This window comes from Lactuca virosa, chromosome 1 (genome assembly GCF_052849685.1).
Source record: "Lactuca virosa cultivar CGN04683 chromosome 1, Lactuca_virosa_CGN04683_v6, whole genome shotgun sequence".
Classification (NCBI taxonomy): domain Eukaryota; kingdom Viridiplantae; phylum Streptophyta; class Magnoliopsida; order Asterales; family Asteraceae; genus Lactuca; species Lactuca virosa.
In genome coordinates this window covers 98,055,463-98,066,890 of record NC_136426.1, presented here as the reverse complement: position 1 = coordinate 98,066,890, position 11,428 = coordinate 98,055,463, and positions in this window count along the sequence as shown.

The following is an 11,428-nucleotide window of genomic DNA, read 5'->3' as shown; positions in this document are numbered from 1 at the left end:
TAGAAAAAGATTGTGATCTACCGCGTCCACGAGAGGCATTTTGAGTTTGCACTTGATTACCAGGCTCAGTCCGAACGGATTGAGCTGGTAGAAAAGAAGGAACAGGTACAGTTCTTTCAGTACGTGGATGCTTCAGAACAGTAAGAGTGGCACCACGTAGTTCTAAGTCATGCTCACGTCTTCGAGCATACTCAACGGCTTTATCGAATGACAGAACTTCTCGATTGGCAACGAAATCGTGGATTTCGTGTCATAGTCCCTCCATGAATAACTGAATCTTCTCGTCTTCAGTTGGAATATACTTTGTAGCAAACCTTTCTCTTTGATAAAACTGAGTTTCATACTCATTCACAGTCATTCCTCCCTGTTTAAGTTCGAGGAATTCCTTCTCCAATCTCCTCCTCATGTCTAGAGGACAATACTTTTCTAGCAAACGAGTTTTGAACATTTCCCAGGCTAAATTCTCCTGGTCAAACCCCTTTAGAGCTTCATATGTTGCTTCCCACCAGACCAAGGCTTCTCCGATGAGCATTGCGAAAGCATAATTAGCCTTGTCTTCATTATCCACATGAGAAATACAAAACACTTTCTCTGTGTTCTGGATCCAGGTAAGAACAACAATGGGATTAAGAACACCAGAAAACTCTGTAGCACCACTACTCTTGAAATCTTTGAACGAGGGACGCTTCACCTCCCCTTTTGAAGATTCTCCAGTAGCTCTCTCTTTTCCTTTATCACCATTCTTTTTGCGTTCTTCGAGAGTCTGTCGAATAACACCGGTAAGTTTACCCAAGAGTCGCTCCTCACGAGGAGATACTGGAGTATTCACTTCCTCAGGTTGAGGACCTCCACCAACCTCAGGGGTATGGCTACTAACCTGTTCAGCCATTGCTCTGCAATATGGAGTAACATTGTATTTTAGAATATATTAGGGTTTATCCTTACCTAATACTTTTACTTAATTATTTCCTATGGTTTGTATCCATATACTTACAATGAATCCGTTCATATATTGAACTTCCAATGGTTTAAGTCTAAATACCAATCCGTGGAATTTAGTTCACTTAAACTACTGCTCTGATACCATGGTTGAAAGACCCACACTTTCATACTTGACAATTGTTACTCCGAAACATGCTACATGCATATTCATAAAAACAATATTTTATATTGATAGAGTTATTACAAACTACTGGATACAAACCAACTATTTCAAAGTGTTATATATTACATAACTTCCCAGGATTCTATAGTTTTTATACATATGGGAGTGCAAAATACAATAGTTTCAAAATATTCGAAAATCTTCTATCAATACCATAGTTTCAAACTATTCAAAAATCTTCTATCAGTATATAACTATATTGGATGCTTATCTCCTGTAATTTGTTAAACATCGAGAGGGTAAGCGGTGACGCTTACTGAGTTCAATAATAGATACAATATAACGTTATGTCATATATATACTTCAATATGGCAGAAGCAAAGAGGAACAAGGAACAACAAAGGCATATATGAATCATGTGACAAACTTTCCATATCAATCATTGATTTGATTCAAAGATATACAATCAATGAGACATAACAATTTCCATACTTGATATACATCAATAAAGCTTTGGCCCAAATGGCACATAAGACATACAACTTCGGATTAACATTTTGGTAGATTTCAGGCTTATAGCCCTGTTTAACCTTCTGCCAATACCATAGAATAGAAATCATTCTCTTACGGAGACATGTTCTACATGGCCAGAGGCTACATACCAGTACCAATATGAATCTAAGTCCTTTCACTGATCACATGGTCAAAGGTATTGCTTTTGCTATTAAAAATAGCGAATAAAAATAACACGGAAAAATAACCCGGAATAATAACACTGAAAAGAACATAGCACATATAACACATAACATACAATTGTTCCTATATATTAAACTCACCGTGAAATAACCGGGGGTTAAAATAGTAATTTGGGCAGCACTTCGTTACTATAATTAGCTTTCTTCGTTGAAAACCGAGAGTTTTCTTGAAAACCGGGCCCTGCGAGGGTTGGGCTTCAAAACCGAAAAAATAAATTTTTCGGGCTTCCCGGCAACTTCGGGGCGTGTTTCGGGCGTTGGAAATAATCCCGGGGCTTCGGGGGATGTCAAAGTAGTGAAAATATGGAAAAATGGGTGAAAATGTGTAAATTTCCTAACATTAGCCGGGAGGGTTCGCAGCTACTATTTATAGTAGCGAGGTCCGGATCCGAAGCGAGAGGGAGAGGGCAGGTGGCTGTGAGGCTCGGAACACATGGCAGAATGGGCGAGGCTCGGATGCGATTTGGCTGCGTGTCGGCTTCGGATTGGTCCAGCACTTCGGACACGGGGCGAAGTCAGAAGCGAGGCGCGTCAGAAGGTTATTGGAACACACCCTCGGTCAAATCAGCAAGCGACACGCGTGTCGGGCACGGGGTATGCATGCGAGGATCCGATGACGTGGCCTATTCCGGACCTTATCCTTGCGAGATTCCTCGGAAAATGACCCCAAATCTTCTAAAATCCATAACTTTCGCATACTGGCTCCGTTTTTGACGTTCTTTATATGCACGCGTTGGGAAAATTATGCTCTACAACTTTCGTTTAGACTTCGTCGGATAATTTTGACTTTATTTAATATTATTATTTTTAACAGACCGGGACTGGTAAATCCGTTAAAAATTCATAACTTCTTCATCCGACGTCCGTTTTCGTCAGACTTTTTACCGTTGTACTGACGAGACCTTCGATTCTCGTTTAGGTTGTGTCGGCTAAAAATCACTCGATCTAAAATTCGAGTTTTTAGCTGTCTACTGCTAAGCTGAAACTTAGAAAAATCATAACTTCCTCATACGAAGTCAGATTTTGGCGTTCTTTTTATCAAAATTCTCGGTTTAACGAGTACTACAACTTTCATTTAGATCACTAAGGCTAAAAAGTAGTTTATCAAAAACTCACTTTTTACGTCATTCGGTGCCGTGCCGGTTTTGTCGCGGATCTTCGACTGGTCATAACTTCTTCGTTATAACTCGGATTTCGATGAGGTTTTCGCCTAAATGTTTCTAACGAGATTATCTACAACTTTCAATAATAAAACTTTACTTATTTCAAATTTTTATATTTTCGTTAAATTTCGATATTTTAACTTTTAATTGGAATATCATAAGACTTCCAATATTTTCCGAGTGATTCTAAACATAGTTTTACCTTATTTCTAGTAAAAACTATCTGTTAGAACTCAATACTCAATATCACATAATATTTCATAATATTATTTACTTAAAACACGATTTCAAAACGTGTATGTTACAAATACCTCCTCCTTTTATGAATTTCGTCCCCGAAATTACATCGATTAAAATAAATGGGGATATTTCGCTCTTATCTCATTCTTATTCTCCCAAGTATAGTTTGGGCCTCGATGGTGTTTCCACTTGACAAGCACCAACTCTACTTCTTTATTACGTAGCTTAGTCGTTCTTTTGTTTACGATCTCTTCAGGCTCTTCTACATAAGTTAACTTATTATCCAGTTTCACCTCGGATAATGGAACTGTCTCATCATAGATGCTCAAGCATTTGCGCAGATAACTCACATGGAAGACAACATGAATACCTGTCAAATCTTCAGGCATTTCCAAGCGGTATGCTTGTTTACCAATCCTCTGGATGATTTTGAAAGGACCAACAAATCTAGGACTTAGTTTTCCTTTCTTTCCAAATCGCATAAGACCTTTCCATGGATTTACCTTCAACATTACGAAATCACCCACCTGGAATTCTATTGGTCGTCTCCTCTTTTCTGTATAGGACTTTTGTCGATCCTGGGCCGCTTTCATTCTTTCTCGTACAATTTGAATCTTGTCGGTGGTGTCTTGAATCATTTCAGGGCCTCCAAGGATCTTCTGTCCTATGTCTCGCCAACATAATGGCGTACGACATTTACGACCATATAATGCTTCATATGGTGGCATTTTAATTGAAGCGTGGTAACTGTTATTATACGAAAATTCGACAAGAGGTAAGTATTTATCCCAGTTACCACCGAACTCCAAGACACATGCACGAAGCATATCTTCTACTGTTTTGATTGTTCTCTCCGTCTGACCATCTGTCTAGGGATGATAAGCTGTGCTGAGGGCAACTCGAGATCCCAATTCACGTTGCATACTCGCCCAAAAGTGAGAAGTGAAGCGAGTATCATGATCGGAAATGATCTTTAGTGGCACACCATGTCTTGCAACAATTTCATCCAAGTATACTTGTGCGAATTTCTCCATTGGAGCCGTTTCACGCATGGAAAGAAAATGAGCGCTTTTAGTCAGGCGGTCGACGATTACCCAAATGATATCATGCTGTCTAGCAGTCTTTGGCAATTTGGTAATAAAATCCATGGACAGTTCTTCCCATTTCCATACAGGAACACTAAGACTTTCTGGGGTTCCGTAAGGCTTTTGGTGTTCAGCTTTGACTTGTAAGCATACTAAGCATTCCTGTACATATCTTCCAATGTCTCTCTTTAATCCAGGCCACTAATAATCAACTCTTACATCATAGTACATTTTACTTGTACCAGGATGTATTGACAGTTTAGATGTATGGGCTTCATCTAAAACCTTCTGTCTTAATCCACCAATCTTTGGAATCCATAGCCGATTTTTGAATACCTTCAATCCTCGTGGATCATCAAGTAAAACATCGGTACAATATACCATCCCTTCTTTCTTCACATTTTCTGGCTTTAGGGACTCTACTTGCCATTTCTCTAGTTCATCTAGAATAGTGAACTTTACTGTAGTGTGAGTAATAGCATAACACATACTATTACGATAAACCTTTCTGCTAAGTGCATCGGCAACTATATTAGCCTTTCCAGGATGATACAGGATTTCACAGTCATAGTCTTTGATCAGCTCCATGGCTAGTTGTTGTCTCATATTCAGAGTTTGCTGACTGAATATATACTTGAGACTTTTGTGGTCGGTAAACAATTGGCATTTTGTACCAAAAAGATAATGTCTCCAGAGTTTTAGGGCGAATACCACCACAGCGAGTTCGAGATCATGGGTGGGATAATTCTTCTCATAATCTTTCAGTTGTATTGAGGCATAGGCTATCACTTTACCACGTTGCATCAACACACAACCGACTCCCAATCTTGAAGCATCGCTATATATGGAGAAATCATCATCACCTTCTGGGAGTGATAAGATTGGAGCATGAGTCAAAAGATCTTTTAGGGTTGAGAAAGCTTTTTCTTGAGCTTCACCCCATTCGAACTTCACTTCCTTCCGTGTAAGACTCGTGAGAGGTACGGCTATACGAGAAAAGTCTTTAATGAATCTCCGGTAATATCATGCGAGACCCAAGAAACTACGAATTTCGGAAGCATTACGGGGCACTTCCCAATTTTGAATGGCTTCGATTTTGGTAGTATCTACGGATACACCGTCACTAGAAATCACATGGCCGAGAAATTGAACTTGACGAAGCCAAAATTCACATTTCGAGAATTTAGCATATAGTTTCTCCTTTCGAAGAAGTTCTAATACCGCACAAATATGAATGGCATGATCAGCTTCAGACTTGGAATAGATTAGAATATCGTCAATGAATACGATGACAAATTTATCGAGCATTGGGCGGCATACCCGATTCATCATATCCATGAATACAGCAGGATCATTTGTTAAGCCAAACGGCATGACAAGGAATTCATAATGCCCATAACGAGTACGAAAAGCAGTCTTCGGTACATCCTGCTCGTGAACTTTCAACTGATGATAGCCAGATCTTAGATCAATCTTTGAGAAATAGCTAACACCCTGAATTTGATCGAATAAATCATCAATGCGAGGTAGTGGGTACTTGTTCTTGATAGTCACCTTATTTAGCTCACGATAATCAATGCACATCCGCATCGATCCGTCCTTCTTCTTGACAAACAATACCGGAGCACCCCAGAGAAAGGTACTCGGTCGAATAAAGCCTTTGTCAAGTAATTCCTGCAGCTGGATCGACATTTGAGACCTTACAAGGACTAAAAATGTAAACATTTTCATAAATGGGCCTTATTTGGGCTTCTCACGGTTTTGGGCCCAAAAATTGTAATTTTTGACCTTTTGTGGGCTTAAATGTCATTTTCAAGAAAGTTGTGCCAAAAATGTAAATTTTTTTGATAAGAAGGGTTCAAGCTGTGAAAATATAAAATTTTGGGCCAAAAAGATAAAATTTTCTATAATGGGCCGAATATGTATATATTAAAAATTTTAGAATGAATGCTGAGCTGGGCCACCTCGAATGGCGTGAGCCGCATGCGGGGAGACCCGCACGTACGGTTTTTAGGGGGATCTGGTCGAAAGACCGGATATTTTTGACAAAAGTGAGATAAAAATGTTATTTTTACTAAAATTGGGTCTTAATTGTAAATTTTTGGCTTAATGGGCCAAGAATGTCATTTTACTTAAATTGGGCCTTAATTGTAAATTTTGGGCTTAGTGGGCCAAGAATGTCATTTTTACAAAAAGTGGGCATTTTATGCCCTTTTGATAAATAATTGAGCTAATACTAGCAATATAATAACAAACGGGCTAATTTTGCCATTCTCATGTTATTGGGCCTTAGTGGCCCATTTATATGCTTGATAGGTCCTGAATACTCTTTATATTTTTATTGGGCCTCATTGAACCATTAACATGCTCGACGGACCTTGGATACTCTTTGCGTGCTATTTGGGCCTGTAAATACCTTACATGTGAAATGGGTCTTAGTTGTCCTTTTACATATATTTTGGGCCCATGTTATATAATCTCATTCCTTTCGGACCTGGAAATGACTTACATGTTTAGTGAGCCTTAGTTATTCACTTACATGGTTCATTAGGCCTGGAATGTGTTTTATATGTTTCTCTTCGCGTAAATTCGATTAAGGATCTAGTGAGACGAGTCGGTTGACACCTATTGAGTGTACGATCTTAGCATGTAGTTATAACCAGAGTCTCTTGGAGGGAGAGTGGGGGTTTGTGTATAGATCTATACGGGGATGACACCCCACACCTGAGCTGTTCGCTACAGTTAGACTAAACTAGTCTAGGGTGACGAAAACCTTATTCTATTTTCCGTCAGCGTCCATTAACTCCAAGACAGACGAAATTGTCATTATCTACTATGGTTATAACAACTCACTTAGAGGAATTAACATTATGAAATTTACGGGAGACCATTCTCTTTTCCCTTTGGATTACTCGGGAACATACTCGCGCCGGTACTCAATCTCGGGGGTTGATATACCAGCATTCTCTTTTACAGGCAACATAGGGTTGTCTGGGGGCATTCTCTTTACATTCTATTCATTCACTTTTGGCATTCTATTAAACAATAACACACATACATTAATACAAGATCGGACACAAATATACTAAACTATTTTAAGAAAATATAGGATTTTCTTGTGTTTACAAAGTTATACAAATCATTTTCTCAAACATGCTTATGAACTCACCAACATTTTTATGTTGACCTTTTTAAATTAACTTGTATTCTCATGAAATCGTTGAAGCAGGTTGGGCAGAACAAACTAATGGATGTTTTTGTTAAATTTTGTTTCATCATACTTTAATTGTTTTGGCATGTAATATTCAAACACAATACTCGATGTAAACAATGTATGTTTTTATATTACATGTGTGATGATGATGATGTTATGTTTCAATTATATACTATGTGATGATACTACAAGGATGAAGTCACGCACAAGCCCCCGGACGTTTCCGCCGTCTGGTTCGGGGGTGTGACAGATTGGTATCAGAGCATTGTTTATAGTGAACTGGCATATCTAATCATACTGGTTATGCAACTATAAATACAATGGGACTAAAACACTCTGAATAAGATAATACCTAAGCATGCATTAAAACCATAACCCTAAAAGTCTCTGGAGAAAATTGAACACCGTGGTTAAACCCGGACAGTTATGTAGTCGTATTGGGGATAAATATAGTCTGATCAACTATATTTGTTCAAAATACGACCAACATGTGTTCAGGAGTGATCATGTTGGGAAATGAATCTAGAAACTTACCTCGTATCCAAACGTTTTAGGGAACTCAAACATAAATAATTAAAATACTTTAGGAGTATTTTGAAATGCTATCCACATACTCTCTTTACACACTTCTCACCCCCCCCCCCCCCAAATTTCTCGCGCAGTCGCCATGGACGAGGTACATCAAGGCATCCTTTACTACCAGGCCCTAGTGGCCAACGGAGTGATCGAGGAAGACCCTGTGATGGGTCAGGAGGCAGCTCCCGGTGTTGGGCCTGAGGAGTACATGGAGACAGACTACGAGTTTGGAGAAACCGACGAGGCCATGGAGGAAGATGGGGACAATAATGAAGTCCACAACAAGCCTCCTACCTCAGAGGTTATGCAGGACCACCCCACACCGCCGAGGGACCCCATTGACAGGACCCACTCCTTAGAGGAGGAGGTTGCCACCCTTAGGCAACAACTAATAGCAACAGAGACCCGAGTCGTTCAGGCGGAGCATGAGGGGGACGAGGTCGTCAGGGAGATGACCGAGATGGCTGATCTTGTAGCACGACATTTTGGCATATGATTGCACCACCAGACCCTTCTCGTCGCAACTAGTATCAGTTCATCTACTACCTACTACCGTTATGATTTTCTTTTATGTACTACTCAATGTACTATCTGTTGGGTTTTGAGCATTCTAACACTCCTATGGTGTACATGCAACCCTATAAACCTTGGATCTATGTTTTCTCTATTATACATGCAAATATTAACTATTCCAAGGTTTCATCCTAACTAGCATATTATGAAGCACCTATACTACAAAGTTCTAGTTAGATGACATACCTTTTGATGTAGCTTGATGTCTTCAAGCTTTAAGAGCTTAGCCCCAATAGTGTGGAAGCCTCAAATGGAATCACAAATCACCAAAACACCTTGGAAGAACTTGAGAGAATATGTATGCACACTAAAATCGGCCCACTCTTATTTTCACACACTTGTGCCAATTTTGTGAGCCAAGGACCCCTTTATATATTATGGAGGATTAGGGTTACATCCATGTAAACCCTAATACCCATGACCTTTCATTTACATAGGATCCATGGGTTAAAAGCTCCATGGACCATCCATGAAAGCTTAGCCCAACCTAAATGAACTTGGCCCATTCCATATATATAAGAGTCCATATTTAATTAGTTCTTTTTGATCACTTAATTAATTCTAAATTAATTCTTGATCAATACTAATTAAATAATATGATTCCATATTAATATATTAGAACTTATAATATATTAATATAAATCATAAATATACTATTCTCAAAAGACTATCCATATAAATTGTGCCGGTGAAGTGCAACCCAAATGGACTATGCCGGGTCGGGTCAAGTACATACCAAATATAGTTATGGACTTAGACATTAATCCAACAGTCTCCCACTTGGATAAGTCTAAAACTATTATTGAGTATGACTTCAAAACCTAACTGGCAATCGTAGCTCTTAAAGTCGCTGTCGAACTCTGACTTTGTCAATGACTTATCCATTAGATAAGGGATCATATATTCCTCCATTCTAGATATCATATGGACTGAGACATGGATTATAATCATTCTCTCTGTCCATTTGTTGTTTCCCGATTTTCGATTTATGATGACTGACTGATTGAACAAATCAAATCAGTCCTGGCTTGGCCAAGCACTCACATGTGTCATCGCTAAATCATCGAGGGGCCCACATATATCGCTTTTATCCTGAAGGTAAAAGGAATGGATAAACTTCGACTCATATGGCTTGTTCTACTACTTGTTGAATCATACACAAAGGCACGTTTTATAACATCGAGTTACCAAATGCGTTTTCGTGCAATCAATGTATAACCAACTCATAGTAACAACTCATATCTCTAGGTTTGAAGAATATAAGATATTATCGTCTCATGATCACTCGTGATAAAATCCATGAAGTGATTCAAATGAGCGCGGGTTGAATCCAATACTCAGAACTTATGAGCACTCATGAGTGTTGTAGCACCACTTTGTCCACCAACTTGGACCTCTACAAACCAACCCATGACAGTCTTGATTCATATCTACTTCCAACATATGACCGACTGTGGATGGTTTGAATAACTTAATCATTCAGGAAGAGCGACTTAGTTATTCTGGAAGTCAAAACATGCAAAGTGAAACACAAGAATAAATGAATCAAATATGGTATCAAACCCTATGAATATAAATAAACACTTTTATTTATCACCATACTGATTACTCATTATTCATTGTTTCGGTTTTATCAACTTTATACTTGAATTAAAAACACTAGTTGTCCCATGCTCCAAGCATGTACACTATGTTTTTCTTAAACAATAGCTTTGCCATACACCAAGTATGCACTCTATGTTTGTCTATGATCCTTACTTTGTGAAATAAACCAATTGCACATAATTTCAATGATTCTAATTTCACACTCCCAAATCCTTATCGAAAAATGTGAGAATTTCAAATTCCTATCATTTATCGAAATCTGTTTAGATTTTAAACTTATATGCACTTACCCTCCTGTAATGAATATGTACAAAGTCACAAAGACTTGTCAACAGTCATTATAAGGTATTCCAATGGAGATCAACTCCATGGAAACTAAGTCTCATATTCAAAGTACATTGCTTTGGACATGCTTCTTGCATTAAGTTTTCTAATCTTACACAGATAACTTCCACCTATGGAGACAACTCCATATTCTCATTTTGACTATCACTTCTGAATAAGAGATGCCTCTTTTCAGAATATGTCAATATGGTCCTTCCAAAATTAGCACTATACTTCCAACTGTGCCTGAGCAACCAATCTTTGGTAAACCTCAGATTGTCCTCGACAATTGCTTAGTCATTTTAGTCATATCCAATTCTAGACCTTTTCCCTTCTTAATGCCTCTGGGCATTTGGAAAAATTTAGAAATGACAAATATTATAGCACAGGCAATCGATCCTGTACCCAAAGCAAATGGTACACGATTCATGATGTCTCACATAAAGACATGATTCTAGACCAGTATTTTGCTACAATATTTTTATTTGCCGTGTTTTCAAAATTTGACTATGAAGAGGGATGTCGTAATCATAATCGAATTTTGAGAACGCAATATATAAAATTTCCTTAAGTTGAACCAATCCAACATGAAATTCATATATATATTCTTGACTAAAGATGATTAAGGTCTCAATATAAGCCTTTAGAACTGAAATGAAGTATATCCTCTCCCTTAATTATAGCAAAACAACTTTTTCAATCCCTGCAGCCTCACGAATTGAAACTTTTGTTTTCTATAATTAACATTGCTAACTTGCAACACTAACAATAATTATCATGCTCCCACT